Source organism: Hippoglossus stenolepis, chromosome 1, assembly GCF_022539355.2.
Source record: "Hippoglossus stenolepis isolate QCI-W04-F060 chromosome 1, HSTE1.2, whole genome shotgun sequence".
Taxonomy (NCBI): Eukaryota; Metazoa; Chordata; class Actinopteri; order Pleuronectiformes; family Pleuronectidae; genus Hippoglossus; species Hippoglossus stenolepis.
In genome coordinates this window covers 8,943,164-8,959,335 of record NC_061483.1, presented here as the reverse complement: position 1 = coordinate 8,959,335, position 16,172 = coordinate 8,943,164, and the positions used below count along the sequence as shown (strand labels likewise).

The 16,172-nt window shown below is 43.5% G+C and overlaps 1 protein-coding gene across 19 annotated transcripts in view; it reads right to left on the bottom strand.

Moving 5' to 3' along the window:
* Nucleotides 1-16,172, bottom strand: part of baz2ba (bromodomain adjacent to zinc finger domain, 2Ba) — a 66,677-nt gene that overhangs the window by 48,255 nt on the left and 2,250 nt on the right. For 18 of the 19 annotated variants that reach the window (XM_035169496.2, XM_035170410.2, XM_035169650.2 and 15 more), the window contains exon 2: nucleotides 5,533-5,575. The exons of the other annotated variant lie outside the window; for it this stretch is intronic. The gene's annotated coding sequence lies outside the window, so the exon portion shown is untranslated. The remainder of the gene's footprint in view (nucleotides 1-5,532; nucleotides 5,576-16,172) is intronic. 19 annotated transcript variants of the gene reach the window in all.

Genomic DNA, 16,172 nt, shown 5'->3' with positions numbered 1-16,172 from the left:
AGAGATGGCATTTTAAAGAGGAAGCTGAATTTCACCTGCAATTACCGTAGCTCCGGGGCACATGGCTCGGTTAAGAGACATTTCATTCCAAAGCCACCGCATATAACTGCCGCACTGAGCCCTGAGAGGCGCGTAAAGAAGGAGCGAGAGAGAAAATAGAGCGGTGGAAAACTCTCCTCTACCCAAGATGGCCCTCAGCAGATGCAGTGATGAAAGAGAGGAGGCAGCCAGGGATGTAACTGGTAAATGAAACCCAGCAGAAAAGGCTAGAGCATAGGAGAGGAGAGGAGAGGAAAGGAAAAAGAAAAAGGACGATAAAGAGACAGGGGAAAGAAGAAAGGTATCTAATTCAGAGGGCCCCAACTCGGCCATCTGCACACCAGACCAGACAGATGAACTGGGCCTCAGAGAACACACAATTACACACACACACAAACACAAACACATGCCCCTGCGCACACACACTGAACAGAGAGTAAATCAAATCCAACAAACACAGATAGTCCAACAGTTCAGTAACATGAAAATCTGGATGTGTTAAATGATTAATGTCACTTTTAGTATTCTTTGTCCTCTTTCGATGAAACCTCTCACTAACTCTCTCTCTCTGCCTCCTTCTCCTCACTCTCTCAGAACTCCAAATGGAGACGAAATGGTTTCCCTGAGGCTCAGTGTCCTGGCTAGTTTCACCAGGCACGCTGCTGTGTTTCATAGGAGAAGTGTGACTGCACAAATACAGTAATGAGCTCTCACTGGGAGCCGGGGGCCTCCTGGCACTGCTAATGGCTCTTCTGGACTGCAGCTGTATCCAGGTTACAACCTGGCCTGGCCCACAGGCCCTGGGACACACACAGGCCCAGTAGGGACAGACTATTCCCTGCCACAGGCTCACATTGTAGTCGGAAAACCAGATCCATATAGCGGACTGTGTGTTTGGTGTGTGCTGTGTTTGAAGTAAAGGGAGAGGAAGAAAGAAGATCTGGGGAAAGAGGTTCGGGGGAAGGAAACTGTGAGGGATGTCAAAAGACGAGGGGCCATGTCAAAGAGACCAAGGAATAAAAGACAGTTGAGGAGTTGTGGTTTGGCCATAAACAGAACAGATAGACCCAATAAACCTGGAGGCTTTAATAGAGCAACAGCTGGTGTGTGTGTGTGTGCGTGCGTGCGTGCGTGCGTGCGTGCGTGCGTGCGTGCGTGCGTGCGTGCGAGAGAGAGAGAGAGAGAGAGAGAGTGCCCCTGCAATGTTAACATACAGCTTGCTGATTGAATTAATGCTAGTTATTGATTTGTAATAGTCATGTTAACAAATTTGGTTTGGCTTTGAAGAACTAAAGCAAAATGTTTAGTATAGTAAACACAGCAGTAAAATCCAGCAAGGACTACAAATGTAAAAAGCCACCACAAATTAGCAGGTTGTAAACTTAAGCCAAAATCCCATGTTTCAGCAGCAAAAATCCCTCAAATGTACAGATATGTCACTTTTATATAATCACTCCAATAAAAAAATATATATCTTAGATTAGATATTTGATTTAACGTGAGCATGATGAGATTGTAGGTTGCAGGCAAAGGCTTGATCATCTCCTGTTTTCAAACCTAGCAGCGAAACGGGCATTAGGGCTGAGTCCAAGGGGCTCAAGTTGCAATCCTGTTTGTGAGGAAGGCTAAAAGGTTTGTGATGTATTAGGTCGAGAGGTCTTCTCCTGATGCTTCATAAATTACTGGCATGCTGTTATGTTGCATCATGACACCCACAACTCTGCATTGTGTGCCCAGCAATTTCCCTCCTGCTACAACAAACACATTAACACAGACAAACACACACACCCGTTGTTGCCCTCTCTGGGAATTCTCACAGCTTGGGTTCTTTAGCTCCTGTTTTGTCTGGCTCTCCATTCAAAATGGCCCCCCCAAATGACCACGCACATTATCGTCCAGGCAGGCGGCCCCTGAGTGGACTGAGGCTCCCCGGGTGCGAGCAGTGATTCATGGCACAAGGGTCTGTAAAAGAGCAGCCTCACCCCACGCTGCAGGCCTTCATGGGGACAAGGAGAGTGGAGGCTGCCTGGCAGTGGGGGTGATTCAGAAGTCTGGCAAGAGAACTGAACCTTGTTGAAACCACATGGGCTAAGGGAGGCAGTGTGTGTGCGTGCGTGTGTGTGTGTGTGTGTGTACTAAAAAACTATTGAAATACCTTGCTTAAAGAATGACAGTGCTTTAGTAGCGCTTTGTTTCCTAAGAGTTGTATGTATTTGCCACCGCAGGGCAGTGTGTCTGTACAACGCTTTGCTTCCACTGCCTGCAGGCACAGTGGGCGTGCTAACAGTTTTTAGCTTTCATGGTGACAAAACAACGGCCGACCGTCCATGGTTTGACGACAGAGCAGACACCAGAAGCAAAATGTGGAATTATTTCAGCGAGGGCAAACCCACAGACTCCGCAAAGCTCGTCTGTAAAAGTTGTTTGAAACCAATGCAGACCAGATGAAGGAAAAAGTCTCCAGACATGACGATGTGTTAGAGGGATTTAAAGAGCAACAGGTTGGTGAATGTGACAGCACGGCCGTTGCAACGACAACGATTCGATATGAGCCTTTAACAGACGCATCTTTTTTTACGCGTCAATATGACATTTATTTTACAGAATAAACAATGCGGAAAAGATGTTCAATTTATTTTATGTTTAGGTTGTAGTTGTAGTTATTTATGACAAAAGCTTAAGATTAAACTCACTTATATTGGCAATATAATTAACTAGGCTGTCCAGAGGGAATGGAAGTCAGGGAAACTAACAAGCATAGCTGAAATGTGTGTGTGTGTGTGTGTGCGTGCGTGTGCGACCATACGAGCGTGTGCAGAGAGAGTGGGAGTTAGAGTGAAAGAGACAGAGACATGAATGGGTAAGCCCAAACTAATGCTGGAGTGTGTCTGTTGAATCTGCGCTGCTGCCTATCCCGAGGACAATCTCGCGGCAGCTTTTTAACAATCTTTGCTCCGAGGCAAGTACAAAGTACTAAATGTTTAGGGGTTATCTCTAACACTTCCCCAATCTAACAGAGCACCAATTGAAAGGGCACTGGGAAAAAAGACACTGTGAAAAACAAAGAGGACTCATGAATAAGAGCTGAAAAATGATAGTAGTCGCTGGGATTGATGAAACCATATCAGGTTTTGTGACAGGCAGCGAGACACACAGATTCTTTCCCTTCAGGCTAGAAGGTGTAATTTCCCCTTCCACTGACACAAGAGCCATGTAAAAAATTATCCGTAGCTCAACGACTAAATGATTCATGATGATTTGTAATGTGCAACTATCTATCTATCCATCCATCCATCTATCCATCTATCCATCTTTCAGATAAAAGACACTCGGAATGGAAACACTGGCATACTGCTTCATTGTAACACACAGTGGGATGCAGATGAAAATGCTGGCCTCACAGGACAGACACACACACACACACACACACACACACACACACACACAATATAAAGAGCGGACTGCTGTGGGGCTGACGCAAGACTATCTCTGTCTCACGTGTCTCTCCCCTACGGCCGCCCGCTGCTCCTGACCTTCGAGATGTTTTTCTCTCTCCTTCTCCCTCTCCCTTTATTCCTCTCTATTTCACACACACACACATACACACACTCCTCCCTTCTCTGCACACCTCCCAGCCACTCAGTATTTTGTCATTAAAAGGCATTGCATTTCAAGCTTGGATCAAGCAGATGGGGCGGCGTAAGCTTTGCTGCTCCTTCACGCAGCACCTTGGCTTAAGTTCAGATAGTCCACATGCATTACAGCACTCTCCCTTAAATGCACACACAAAAACAACAGACATGAGAACACGCATGCACACGCACAACCTTCCTGGAAACAGAGAATCAGCCCGTTTGTGGATGGCTGCTTCATGTGGGTAGCGTGTAGCTCCGCTGTGTACTGCCTGGCTGGTGTAGTTAAAAACCATAAGACGTGTTGTACAAAACAAGAACAGCAGCAGGTATGAGGCGTGATCACTTATAGCGGAGAAAGCGTCCTGGCTGTTTATTCTTATTCTAACATATTAATCAGTCCTTACTGGAGGCCAGCGGTTTATGCCTTCTTGTGGCAAAACACTGACAAGAATATTCATAGAAAGTTCAATGGGTTCACTGTCATTCAGTCTCTCTCACACACACACACACACACACACACACACACACACACACACACACACACACACACACACACACACACACACACACACACACACACACACACACACACACACACACACACACACACACACGCACACGCACACACGCACGCACACGCACGCACACATACGTGAATGTAATATAATTATATCTCAGTGCCATTAGACATTAGACTTTCATTCCCTCGCCCTCAACATTTGCATATTCCTCTGGGTGTTTGAGTTGAGCAGCTCTTTCCTTTTTCCTTCTCTTGTCTTCCAAGCAACAAATGTCAGCTAATTACACCATCGCTGTTTGGATGAGCTCCATCTTTCCCTGTGCTCTGCTGTGCTTGAGTCAGGCAGCCAAGGCACCAGTCAGGAACAGCCAGTAGTGGTGGTGGCGGTGGGGGGTTTCAGCTACAAGGCTAAATTGATTCCCCAAGAAAGGACTCATCAATACTTATCACGAATGATACAGCCAGCTCGTACAAGCCTGCGAGGAGTGATGTATCATTCACAGGCAGGGACGAAGCGTTGAGGGTTAAACCAGATAGAATCAGGTCTGGTAACACACAAGGCTAAATAGAGCCAGTTGCAGGCAGAACAAGTATTTCCCTGAGCTCTACGTTGAGTGTAAAAAAAACGTTCTTATACAAGATCCCATTTGATCCGGTGACACACTCGCGGGCACAAGGCCATTGAGTAAGGCAGGAGAGAAAAGTGCAAGTCATTGTCTGTGTGTGTGTGGAACAACAAACTGCCACCTTGGTGTGTCTGTGAAGTGAAGTGAAGCCTTGAGCCGCACCCCTGAGTACAGCTATAGCTCTCACACACACATCCAGAGAGAAAAAGAACAACAGAACGAAAGAGTTGGGCAAAGAGAGGAGAGGAGAGCAGAGCCGCACATGGCAACACACAAACAACTAAACACAATCAAAGATCCTAACCCAGAAGCGCTGTAAGGCACTGTTAACAACCATTTACATTTGCTGTTGGCTCTGAGCAGATAGCAAACTCAAAGGATGTTTATTAGGCGCGTACGTTTCATACAAATATTCTGATTAGAATGGGAGAAATCTAATTAATTGCTTGATTCACTGAATGAACCCCGAACTCGTAATGTAATCATAGCAACTGCTTTTCAAGGGGCTCTTGTTAAATTTAATTGGGGGAGAGAAGAAAAAAAAACATCCTCTTTCACTGAATGAAAATCAAATTAGGCCTGAAACTGGAGGAGTCTGCAAGTTTGTTCTGGTGCGCCATATAAAAAAAATTGTCACACAGAAGTGTGTGACAATATATATTTTAAGAAGATTCTGTAACATGCAAACAAATACCAGGATATTAGTACTCACTGTTAGATATGTCTTCAGCTCTTTGACATAACTGCTGTAACACCTGCAGAAAAAGCAGAAACGAAACATCAGTGTGGTTAAGGTTGAAAATCTGAATGGTTCGATTATATACATGTTTGTGACGGTGGTGGAAGTTTTGCTTTTCTACAGCCTGGAGGGAGGGAAACCCCTGAAACTCCCTGAATATCAAAGTTACAGTTACACAGCTTAGTATTTGTGATTTTCAGGCGCATCAAACAGAAAATACAGTGACATCTGAACCACTCTAGCTACACACACACACACACAGGAAGATATTCACACACACACACACAAAGTCTCTTTCTCCCTCAGCCCTTTCTTGCAAAACCTGTTTGTTAGAAATGGATCTAGACACTGGAGTTTTGAGTGTGAGGATATTTTCCCCAAACACAAGACAGTTCTTGCAGAGAACCAAGCCTTACCAACGTTCTCACGCCCATCTCTCATGCATTGTCTCTAAGGCCCTCCTGCGCTGCAGCCTGAGCTTAATCTAAGTAGCTCACCATAACAGATGCCACCCTGTTATGTATATCATGGTACACAGACACACACACACGGCTGTTACAGCTTCTATTAAAGCTAATATACAAGTTGTATATTATTCATATTCAAGGTTATAAATAATGTCTCAAACTTACAAAACTCAAGTGTCGATTGTGTGTTTACCGTGTGTCAGCACACAGTAAATACAAGCTTCAGTTTCTCACACACACACACACACACACACACACACACACACACACACACACACACACACACACACACACACACACACACACACACACACACACACACACACACACACACACACACAGTGTTATAGCACTTGTGGGTAGCTATCTAACAAGGTTTTGTTGACAGTAAACACATCCATCTGGTCAACAGGGACAGAAACGAGTCTTGTGGACGCTTCATCTGCACGGTTGACGATATATATCTGTTTTTTTAGTTTAGGGAATAAATCTTGCATTAAAAAAAGAGATTTAATAATTCCTATATATGTCACTAGAAGGAGCGACTGCCGTAATTTTTAAAAATGGGTATTTTTGCAGTTCATCAGCCTAAGTGGTTTTGTCTTTTCAGACGGCCTCCAGTCATGTCAAAGTCTGTGGCACGTAATGCAGCAAACATCTGTCATTACAGCTCAATTTATCACTGAACAGAAATCACCTCGACTGACTGTGTTGATAATCACCAGAGCAACTCAACTATAACGGATCCCTTCATTATCTACACTCATGCAACACACAGGCACACACACAGGCACACACACACGGCACACACACACACACACACACACACACACACACGCACACACGCACAGACTACAGACACACACAAACACTTTGATAACTCATAGCAGTGATAATGATAAGAGAGAGCCAGGTAGGCTGAATTCATCTTCAGCTTTTTCATAAAGGCCTATTAGTGAATGATTAAAGGATCTCTGCTCAGAGGTCTTCGGCACGGAAAATGATTTGCAAGCCACGACGCAGGTGAATTATGCTGGATAAGAAAGCCAGCGCTGCCTACCATCATTTGCCTGACTGAGAATCCAGCTGTCAGTCTATTAACCTCATTTTATTGTAAGATCTTACCAGTTTTACATCAACAGCAGATGGATAAAATATCAAAAAACACACACACACACACCATTTCCCTCAGACTTAGCACCCATAGTGCTCACAGTTTCCTCATAAATCATGTCAACTTCTGTTATTAAAGCTGCAACTAACCGTTATTTTCATTGTCAATTAATCTGCAGATTATCCCTCAGATATCTTCAAGATACTAACCTTCTCTGCCAAGGAAGTCATGGTTTAGTTTGTTTGTCTGTCTGTTATTTAGCAGGATTACACAAAGAAACTACAGGGCAGATTACTGTGAAATCTGGTGGATGGGTTGAGAAAAAACATGAAATGTTGGTGCGGATCCAGAGCAGAGAGCAGAGATTCTTTTTTTCTCCAACTTTTTCATTCATGGATCAAGGTTAAAAAAAAAGAAGACTGATATTTATGAGTGTGTTCAATTTGATGCAGATAAAAATCATAAAAATAATAAGCTTTATCGATATAGCAATTTTCAAAACAAACTTAATAAGTGCTTTAAAAGATTACACGATAAAGGCAATTATAAAACTTGAACTGATTCACAATTGTTGCATGTTATTTTTCATTGATTGAAATCGTCAACTAAATATTAAAAAACAAATAAAAACGTCAAAAGGATATTTGCCATCCAACAATAGACTTAATGTATACGATGGAAAAACAAATGATTATAAGTATGTGATCAATTTATATCACAAGAAAAAGAAAGAGTGACACAAAGCGATTTATTCTGGCCTTTAACAAAGTGATTAAACAAATTACTGCCATAAGTTATTAAGTTTAATACTTTTTTTTGGAGTAACAACCCAAATGTCATTTTATAATCGCCGTCATTACTTACTAATTTCCATCTAATTAACTTGAAAAGGCGAAAAACAAGCAAATGCAAAAACAGGAACTATCTGCAAACGTATAATTACCTGCATTTACAGCCCGGGCATGCTTACACATGGACAGTGTACAACCAAAGTGTTGTGACGTCTCTCTGAATTGTCTTGTTTGGTTTCCCTAATCTACCCCTCCACCCCAACCTCCCTCACCCACACTGGTGTTGACTTTACTTTAGTAGTCACACAGCAGCAGCGAGGCATCTGCATGGGGTTAAACACAAGGGTCGGACTTTTGCACAAGCCACAGACAGAGATAAATGGAAAGAGAGAGAGAGAGAGAGAGGGAGAGAAAGAAAGAATGAAAGAAAGACTATTCTTTTCAAAAAACCTCAATGGAACTGTTGGAAAACAAGTGTACTCTGAAGATACACATATTGAGATCGCCCTATAATCCCTTGCTTTTTAATATTTGATGTCTTGTTAGAAGAGCGACACTAGTGAGGTGTTTGTCTCTGTCGTCTCTGTTGATCTCTGGCACACCGGGTCCCTGTGGGAGCAAGCGAGCGAAACTTGGCCGCAGACATTTTCCTGAAGCCCCCAGAACAAAACAGGCAAGTCTTGACAGTCTGTCCGCCACAGAGTCGTCACACAATCAGTTGCAGGAAACCAATCCCTAAATAGCAGTGATTCATCTCATCATCACACACAATGCCAGTACACAGTGCACAAAGAAGCTCTCTCTTCCTCTCTCTCTCTGTCTTACCCTATCTGTCTCAACCTCCCCCCTTCGGTGTGGTCTCTCATGCTGCTTAAAAATAAGTGCTTCTCATAGCTTTCTTTGCCCTGTGATTTACTGGCAGTGTTAAACTGCAGGGCAGCATCTTTTATCGTTACATGATCTGGGGCTGAAAGCTGACAAAATGGAATCTCTATGCGAGTACCTTTGTATGTGAGCAAGTGTACGTTCAGGGCAGAGCCAGGGAGCGGGCGGAAGAATAAAGAACTTGTATGAGAGACGTTTGTCTAAGTGCAATTCAAATCCTCCCAGCCTCCCGGTGCTGGGCGGATATGTGTGTGTGTGTGTGTGTGTGTGTGTGTGTGTGTGTGTGTGTGTGTGTGTGTGTGTGTGTGTGTGTGTGTGTGTGTGTGTGTGTGTGTGTGTGTGTGTGTGTGTGTGTGAATATACGTGTGTTTGTCATTCCACTAAATGGTTTCTTCCTCGACTTGATGGAGCAAGTGCCATCTCAAGGGAACAGGTTACACCACACACATAAAGCGAAGCGCTCTGAGACTGGCGAAATCTCAGAACATTAGCGCAATCCATTTTTGAGAAGTAGTATATATATATATATATACATACACACACACACACACACACACACACACACAGTATATATATATATATATATATATAGAATAACAGGCTCTGTTATGTGTCTTTTTGTCTATGTGTGCATGTTTTGCGTTTCCGTTATAACTGTTATCCACTTCCTTTTTTTATTTTTTAATTCAGCTATGCAGTCGACCTGTCCTCGCTGGTGCCCGTCCACAGCTGTGTTTGGAACAATGATATCAGTACAGTATGTGAGCAGATCATCACCAGCGGATAATCAGGCGAGCGCAGGCCGACACAACAGGTTCAGTGTATCGTTACAGCCTGGACGATCCATCAAGATGACGTGTGAAGGTCAGAATAAGCCGTGACCAACACAGCTGTCACATCTCCTCCCAGGACCCTCTTTGGCTAACTGGCCTTCCAAAACACTCAGCACAAAACATGGCCAAATGGGGAGCACGGGGGCCAAGGCCGACCGAACATTCCTGTAACCCAGGCTGGGCTTGTAGCATGACATAATTACTCTCCGTACAGTAACAGAAAGTGGGTGAAAAGGCAAATCAGAGCGATTCTGGAGTAATGACAGCGCAAATATGAGAGGGAGACTGTTTGAATATCCCGTAATGAAAACATTGTGATGTCTATCAGTATTGGCTTTTCGAAATTTAATTCAACACCCAATATAGCCACAGTTTTAAATGACTGCCAGCTCTGTTGTGTGTGAGGAGAGGGCTACGGTGGAGATGTGTGGAGAGCAGATGTGAGTCCACTTTGATTTCAATGCCTCTGTGTGTGTGGAGCGTCTATTAAATGGATCTGCTGTCTTCTTGATCAAGGGAGTCAATAAAGGGCCAGTCCTGTCAAACCCTCAGGGGTGAGTGCGTATGCACATATGTGTCTGTGTGTGTGTGTGTGTGTCTCTGTGTGTGAGAGTGTGTGACAGTGTGTATGTGTGTGTGTGTGTTATGGACAGAATTTGAAGTACTCTGACAGGTGAGTGATTGAGTGCTTTCATTTCCCTCCAGCGACAACAAGACATGTGCGCACAAACACATTCATAGTATACACACACATACACACACCGAGAGGGAGAGAGAATAGGATTGAGAGAGAGTGAAGTGCGAGCTGTTGTTTCCTAAAGGATGCTGCTCCTGCCTGCATGCTTAAATTAGCTCTAAATGTTTGGATTACACACGGGAGCTCTCACAGAGGATTTAGCAGCCATAGCCTAGAGTCCGGGGGATGTGTGGGTGTTTCCATCGACACACACGCTCACACAAGCCTACGCAGACGCATTAAAAATATTCTTTTAAAGATCACAAACATATTTCACACAAATATCACTTAATATACAGTATTCTGTAAATCCTTGACAACAACAAGTTGCATCCATGTAACCCCGGACAAAAACAAGGAGAGATACCATGAACGTAAAGGCAAACAAACAGCTCTTAATGGTGCAAGCAGCAACAGCATTCACCATTTCATTCATCAGGTTTCTGCAGTGAGGAGACAGTGCTTTCACATGACACTTCTTTTAAAGAGTGCGGTCGGCTCGCCGCTGTTAGTGGGGGGAGGATAGGATACGTTAGCAGACGTAGAGACGGGAAGAGAAAGGAGAAGAGAAAGAGAAGGGGAATGAGGGAGGTCAGTGCCCCCAGTCTCAGATAAAGGCCCTCTCCCTCCCTTCTGCCTCGGCTTTCGAAGCCCCTGCCAGGATCGAGAGGCGTCTCACGTTACAGCTGTCTCTCAGTGTCATCGTTCAGAGAGAGAGCGCGCAGGGGCGAGAGAGCGCGCAGGGGTGAGAGAGAGAGAGAGAGAGAGAGAGAGAGAGAGAGAGAGAGAGAGAGAGAGAGAGACAGACGGACAGACAGACAGATAGGGGGAAAGCGGGACAATGCCACAGACTGAGCTGGGCCAGGCTTTCATAGATAGACAAGAGGAAAAACAACAGCAGCAGCAGCAGCAGCAGGTTCAACTGAATGAGGGAACTCGCCTGGTGGTGTTTCTTTAAGTAACGTGTAAATGTAACATAACTTCATACTCTAATGTGGAAGCTTTTCGGAATCACTGAAATGTGCTCTGACCTTTTCAGGACTAATTATTTTGAAATGTAGTGACACCAGAGAGAGCAGTCAGATCATTTCCTTCACACCACCTGCACGGGAATAACTGAACATTGTCAAATTTCGTAAGGATGAAAAAAAAAAGGGGAATTAAAGTTGTTTTTTAAATACATCGTCTTGTGTGCGGTGAGAATAGAGGAAGGGAAACACACCATAGTAAGAGAAAAGACATGATAATGATTGTAAGAAGAAGTGCAATGGGGCTTCACCATCGCAGTTGCCCACGAGCACAGAAGCATCCTTTTTTTAAAACCTTAAAATGCTAAAAACAGCCACTTGACCCAGGTCCAATAGTGACTAATCCAGTGGCTGCTTGCACTTCAGCCTGTGCTGCTAACAAGGTAGGGCCATGTAGGTCAGTGCAGAGTAAAGTTGACTTCAGAGGGAAGAAAGGAAACATAAAATTCCAGATAAAAACTTCATGAAGGAGAAAGAGTGCTGTATATGCAGATTTTTTTTTCACTCACATACTGTGGCACTTCCACGGCCGACACAGTGAGAGCTGATTGTAAGAGTGTGGTGTACATAAAACATGCTTCTGGACAAATACACGTATAGATATAGCACTGCTCAAAACTGCTTCCCTGTTTGTTTTCCTCTATCCCTGTCATTTCTCACGACGTTCGGAGGAGTTAAATATTTAAAATTCTGGCTTAGCTTGGAGCAGCGCTTTGCCAGCACAGCTAAAATAAAAAGCCTTTGTGGCAGCAGTGACCAGATTTTAAATGCTGAAGAAGATCAATAAATGGGGGCTGTCGAGGCGCAATCTCATGCATTTGTGTGTGTGTGTGTGTGTGTGTGTGTGTGTGTGTGTGTGTGTGTGTGTGTGTGTGTGTGTGTGTGTGTGTGTGTGTGGTTGTGTGTCCTGTCCCTATGCGTAAATGCTTGTGTTCTGACAGCAGGCGTGTGTATGTGTGTGGAGGTTTGTGTGTGTGCGTCTTAACACCCACCGTGGCTCACAGTTCCCCAGCCTGCTACAAGCTATTCTATAGTATCATCAAGAACCCCACTGACCCAGGAGGCACACCAATAGAAAACCAATATCATTCCCATTCCCGCATCCGAAACATTCTTCCTATTTCTTTTCAGTATCCTTTTCCCATCTGAGCCAGCATGGGTGACTTCTGGAGGAAAAGTGTAAATACAGGCCGCCTGTTCCAGATTGGGAAATGTCAAGGTGTGGTAAATATCAGGTTTCCAGAACTCGTCGACATTTCCATAATCAAGTTCTTGCTAAAATAAAAAGATGGGCATTCAGGCAAGACGGACAGAATGACACTGTTTGTTTTTCTTAGGGGAAACAAAATCTGTTCCAATACAGTCTAGTTCAGCTAATGTTAAGAGCACCTTACTTTCATGATGGTAAATAAAATCAGGAAGAGAAATGCATTCATAATGTTGCCATGTTTTTTTTCACTTTGGTGATTCTATACAGACCGTGTGAATGGATGCTTTCAGCTTACATAAAGCGATACCCTTCTCTACCATGCCAGTTTGTGATAGAGACAGTGAATTATGAGGACTTGCATGCATGCATGCTGCTCTCTGGCTCCACAAAACAGGGAGCACATCTGTATTTTCACCTCCTCGCTAATGTACAAAACAAAAACAGCCCTGAAGTGGAAAAATCATGAGGACCTTTTGAGACTTCATTAAAGAAACGAGCCCGGACTTTCCAAACAAGGCATCTCTTTGGAGGGGGGGAAAAATGTCAACCTTTTCACCTTGCTGGTGGAAAAACAGGCATCCCAACGAGACAGAGCATGCACAAACAACCTTGACTTTCATCAAGGAAATTCTCACATTGAATGATAAATAGAGGCCCAGGGGACGAACAGCAAAGAAGCAGCTTATCGCCTTTCCCTCCCAAATTCGGCTGCTCCGTCTTCTGTCTCCTGAAAGTCAACACGGGGTGACCCATTTGCACTTTACACTGCCTATTGTTCCGTAATTAATCCACCATATGTAATCCACAAAGAAATGCACAGAAAACTAATATGGGTGTTGAGTCTTAATCAACAGCTGAACTGGTCCGGCACACTGGGTTTGCCAATCTCACCATCTTAGTTTACAAAATATAGATGCATTTCTCATACATACAGAGAAACACAGGCAGAAATTACTGGTCAAAGATGTTTGAAAAGGCTCATAAAGGTGTCTGTCAGCGAGCGTGCACTTTAGACAATGATTTGTGCACCCTGACTGTTATAAGGACATCCAGTGCACATGCAGTGCTACCGAAATAGCAAGGTAACATAAGGTTAGGTAGATCAACTGAGTGCTAACCAACTTCCCAGCTGAGAGGACATTAACCTGCAAGGCCATGTGAACACGTATCAATGAGGGCGCTGCGTGCACGGGCCTGTAGCACAGCAGAGAACCGCATAGGCCAAGACAGACACACAGCAAATCTGTAGCAATAAGAGGCGTTATCAATCTAATGCCTAGAAGCTTTTAGGGCTTTTGCCGAAATGCAGCTTTTCTCAAAGGATCATTAGGCTTCATAGGATTAATGTCCACTTCACTAACATCTGTTTGAGTCCTCTGTGTCCTGGTGCATTATTTCATTTTTGTCATTATTGTTTTCTGTGTGTATATGTGCATGGAAATTCATGTGAAAATGTCTGACGGATGGGGGTATGTCCGGGACTGCTGTGTTTAATATAAGTTCTTGAATCACAGTTAACACAGAGCAGATCTCGACTTCCTCTCTAAATTGTACAGCTCTGTGTCAGCGCTAACATGCAGAGATTTGACAGGGCTCCCAGATGGCCATTATTATCAATAGATTTTTTGCAGGTCTGATTAATCTCAGTCTAAATATAAAATACGGACATCAGTGCCAAGAAATATTTAGGTTAGGAGCCACCCACAAACTGACTGTTGAGCATTTTATATTTAGACCATTTCAATAATCTAAGTTAGATACATTTGCACGAGTAAAAGTACATTTTTCTGTCATTATCGATTCAGTCTCTAATCATCATGCATAATCATAGCATAAATCTTGTCACAGGCTATGAAGCACATATTGAGGCCCAGGGTAAAAGTCGGACAATCAGTGACAGACTTAATGAGCCACGAAGACACTCACAGTTTGCACAATGTGGAAATATGTACTAAAATTTCCAATAACTAATTTCTATTGTCAATAATGACACCAATGTGACTACAACAATTTCAGCATGATCCTTGGTACAGACGCAAATACTTCAAAACACTGTGATTTATTCATTTTGTCAACAGTGTAGTTTTACAGTTTCTGCAGTCAGTCAGGCCGGGGAATGAGCACTTTGTTTTTTCTACAGCAGGTGAACCTTTGGACGCAGACTGTCAGACGGCTGCCACAAGTGAAAACAAGCTTTGGTTATTATCAAAATGTGGAACTGAGTTCTACTGAATCATCACAAAAGTTTTGAGAAACACACAAAAAGTGTCACCTTTGCTCTTAAACACAACAGGGTAGCGTGTGTCACATTTAACAGAGACTGTGTTATGGCAAGAAAATATATAACAGCTTAATCATTTACATGGCTGATCCACTAGACATGATTTTAATCCCAACACAAAGTGATACGGTGTCATAGTTTTCAGCGAACATTACCTCATGCACATGACTTGACCGATATATCATGCACACCTAATAAATCTCAATTCACCACATTTCCTTTAAAAACCCACAAACTATGAGTTTCCGCCAGGAAAAAAAATGATAGCCCCATATTCAATAGTAAAGGATTATAGAGAATACAGCATTGTGTGCTCATGGGATTGTCTTCTCAAAAGCTGTCCAAGTTCTGTCAGATTCAGCACCCCCAGACACAGAGCTCGTGAACCTAATTTCACCTAATCAGCTTAGTCAATAGCAACCGTTTGCTGTGACTTTGGTAGACATGCAAATAGGGCTTAACTATGTCTATCCTTAATTCCTGAATGTTCAAGTCAAGCGGAAGTCCTCCTTTATCTCTTCAAAAACAACAGCTCCAATTTGAGAGAGAGAGAGAGAGAGAGAGAGAGAGAGAGAGAGAGAGAGAGAGAGAGAGAGAGAGAGAGAGAGAGAATAAAACTCCAGCTGAGAGTTGTGTTTTTTTTTTCTTGGTCTGGCAAGGAGAGACATCTCTGATTTGAGTGTGCTTGAGGTGGCACAGTGTGCTTTCATTTCAAACCGACATGGCAAACGGAATCTGACACATTTATTCCCCCCTTTTTTTCACTTTTGCTCTTTGCTCACCCACTCTTAAATTATGAGAAAACACACTGCACAAATATATCAGTACTTCTTGTCGGTTTGTATGTTCAGCTGCAGCACTTGTGCACACACACACACACACACACACACACCAGCAGCGCTCGCAAACACACACTCTCACACTCAAACAAATCTGCACAAAATGACGCTAACAATAGACAGCTGTAATAGTGGTAGAAAACTGTGAGACACTGTTCCGTTTCAATTCACTGATACCACTAATGGCTTCTTAGCAGCTCCATGAAATCAAGCAGCTGTCATATAGATGCATCAGCAGTGAAAGGAGGGAAAGCCATCCCCATAAGGACAGAGGCACCGCGCCTTCGTGTTTGGCTAAACATCTGCTCCTCTGCACTCCAGCTTTGCAGCAATAAACGGGCAAACAAAAGAGGTGGGAGGTGAAATGATCACATTTTCCATTTCAAAGCATTTATCCAGTTTGTTTTTCTTTTTTCCCCCTCCTCTTCC